General features: G+C 41.5%; 1 non-coding gene across 1 annotated transcript; it reads left to right on the plus strand.

The window, feature by feature from the left end:
* Window positions 1-537: 537 nt before the first annotated feature.
* On the plus strand, window positions 538-644 carry LOC126205323 (U6 spliceosomal RNA). Its single transcript, XR_007540562.1, has one exon. It is a non-coding gene; the product is annotated as a U6 spliceosomal RNA (small nuclear RNA).
* The last annotated feature ends 2,890 nt before the right edge of the window (window positions 645-3,534 follow it).

Genomic DNA, 3,534 nt, shown 5'->3' on the forward strand with positions numbered 1-3,534 from the left:
GCATGCCCTCGGGAAAAATTACCATTGTATACCGGCCTTATGAGAGGTATCCATGATTCCATGATTCCAAATTGATTAACGGAAAGGTATGCATTCACAAAAGAAAAATCAGTAATACCCTTCTTAGGTGCAAACCGATTAAATATATGTATATACTCGTATAAGGCTCATCGGCCATTTGACTATCTTCTTCTGTGTGGATGCACAGACAGTGGCCGAACTTGCCCGCATCTCGTGGTCGTACGGTAGCGTTCTCGCTTCCCACGCCCGGGTTCCCGGGTTCGATTCCCGGCGGGGTCAGGGATTTTCTCTGCCTCGTGATGGCTGGGTGTTGTGTGATGTCTTTAGGTTAGTTAGGTTTAAGTAGTTCTAAGTTCTAGGGGACTGATGACCATAGATGTTAAGTCCCATAGTGCTCAGAGCCATTTGAACAGTGCCCGAACTCTTACGGGAATCGGCAAAAAGCCGCGAGTAATGAGTATAATGAGCAGGGGCACTATGAATATAGTGCGGGACAATAAGTTAGAAATGTGGGTCGTACTCGCTTCGGCGGTACATATACTAAAATTGGAACGATACAGAGTGGATTAGCATGGCCCCTGCGCAAGGATGACACGCAAAATCATGAAGCGCCCGCCGGCACGGTAGCTCAGAGTGTTCGGTCAGAGAGCTGGCCTCTCTAATAAAAAAAACTGAGCGAACGGATCAACGACGAACTCCAACGCATGCCACCTGACGTCCACTGTCATCAAATACAGCAAAAATAAATAAATAAATAAATAAATAAAAATAAAAAATAAAAAAAAATAAAAAAATGGATAGAGCGTCTGCCATGTTAGCAGGAGATCCTGGATTTGAATCCCGATCGGGGCATACATTTTCAACTGTCCCCGTTGACTTATATCAACTCCCGTATTCAGCTAGAGGTATTCATTTCATTGATGTACTATCTGCCAGGCGTGCATCTTCATGATCTCGCGGCGCAGTGGGTGCTCCATTAAATTTCAGGCATGCAGCTGCATAACTTGCACTTCTTCTTCTGATATTTCGGCAGTATGGTATTCGGCCATCTTTGGACTGAGTCGAAACATTGATGCTACAGAACCCGCTCAGTCCTTCTAAACTTGCATGGCCGCGCACGCAGTGGTGCAGTCCGCGAGTTTAAAAGAACGTAGAGGATTCAAGATTTCCTTGCAGATAGAACTCAACACGTTGAACTTAACGGAATAAAATTTCCGGAGTACCCAAATGGAATGTGACAGAACCGTTGCTCCCTACAATGCATATAAATGACCTAGTAGAAGGCGTCAGGAGCTCGTTAAGACTGTTCGCATATTGAAACGTCCCCTGTTTAAACAATTGTACATGACTGTGCTTAACCTGACACACAATATTTTTAGCGCAACGCAATCTGACTTTCAGAAATCCCTACAAAAGAATGGCCCTGACTAACATTAACCTATGCATTTCACAAATCGCTTACCTCACAAAAATCTTGGTTACTCGAACTACTGCAATACAGCGGGCGCCACTACTGCCAGCTAAATAAAAGATTCAAACTATGGAAGGCACTAACTACTGATAGGGATAGTTAGCAAATGAAAGATATTAATAGAGAACAAACACTGTATTTACCTTAATAGTCATAATATATATAGCAGTTCATGACAAATTACAAAACTCCGCCATCTCTCTCCCCACATCCACCACTGCTGGGGGCTCACCTCCAACTGCCCAACGCTACGCGCTGTTCACAGCCAGCTGCCTAACACTACAATGGCGAGTATTACAACAATGCCACCCAGCCACAGACTGCACACAGCACAGCCAGTGATTTTCATACAGAGGTGGCGTTACCAATAAAAAAACCTAACCAGCCTACTTACATAGCCCCCATGCTCCCCACAAAAAAATTTTACAAATTGTTTTGAGCACTGGGCAATACATATTTGTTAAAATTTTTCATAATCGTAATTACAATAACAAAGAAATCAAATGCACACACTTATTGATACAATGTTGGTCAAAAGCTAAAATTTTCTCACAGTCTTTAAAGATAGTCCTGATCATTCATCATAATAGTAATTACAGTTTTTTTTCACAAAGTCTCATTAGTAAAAGAAATTGCACACAGAAGTAGTGGATTTCCATGCAGTCTTGAAGAAGTAGTGTTGTCCTTCCAACGGAAAGACAGTGCTGACTCTTGACATGCTGACAGGTAATGGGCCACAACAGAGCAAACCCACAGCGGAGTCAATCGAAGTTTTGAAGAATATCGTTTGGTAGGTCATCACAGAGCAGACCCACTGTAGTCCTGGTAGAGATTACGGTATTGGTGGGCCACCAGAGGCCAGACCCACTGCAGTCCTTGTAGAAATAATGGTACTGGTGAGTTAGCAAAGACGCAGACCCACTGTAGTCCTTGTAGAGATAATGGTACTGGTGGGTCATCAAAGATGCAGACCCACTGTAGTCCTTGTAGAGATTACGGTACTGGTGGGCCACCAGAGGTGCAGACCCACTGCAGTCCTTGTAGAGATGGCCAGCAGCCATCTGTTGTGACTGTGCAGGTGCACAATCACCATTGAAGAGTCTTGCGGATAATATAGCAAGTCCATAACCACCACTTGTGCACTCACAAAGTTTTTGGAATTGTCCTTAGAACCAGCAATGCTGTTATCCAGTCCCTTGCTGAATTATTAACACACGTGCAAACACTAACAGTCCCTACTTCTCACATATTGTCCATATACTATGACCAACATAAACGTGTGCAGTGAAATGTAACTTACAAGTTAATACTGGTGTCAATTACAATTTTATAACATGAGAATACAATTACAAAGATACAGAAAACATCATTAAAGAACATAACAATACAGATAACATTTGTAGTAAAACAGGCTTTACAAAAGAATAGAAATAGACATATACATCAGTGTTACAGGAATTATGACATAAGTAAATACATAAAAGATCAGAATAACTTTAGAAACATCACCTTCACATATGAGCAACAAAACAGAATAAATAATGTCTCAACATCTTTACAAAGTAAATAACATAGTATTAGGAGAATTCTACAACATAGCTCTCATCAGCTAAACACATAAAGACAGGAAAAACACAAATATACAAGGGTACAGAAACATATAGAGGGATGACACAAAAGGAAAGGGCAGGGTTTGTTTTAGTGCAGTATTTTGCATGGAGATCTCCATTTGTTCACCATTATTCCCAAAAGTACTATCTAAGCTGGCTTTCTGTATTCTGTTCACATCCTCTTTCAAAATAGTTTTTCTTTACTGTACACTACCTTTTTTTTTTTTTGGCCAAACCATTTTCTTATACACTCCTGGAAATTGAAATAAGAACACCGTGAATTCATTGTCCCAGGAAGGGGAAACTTTATTGACACATTCCTGGGGTCAGATACATCACATTATCACACTGACAGAACCACAGGCACATAGACACAGGCAACAGAGCATGCACAATGTCGGCACTAGTACAGTGTACATCCACCTTTCGCAG

The sequence above is a fragment of the Schistocerca nitens genome, chromosome 1, assembly GCF_023898315.1.
Source record: "Schistocerca nitens isolate TAMUIC-IGC-003100 chromosome 1, iqSchNite1.1, whole genome shotgun sequence".
In the NCBI taxonomy this organism is placed as follows: domain Eukaryota; kingdom Metazoa; phylum Arthropoda; class Insecta; order Orthoptera; family Acrididae; genus Schistocerca; species Schistocerca nitens.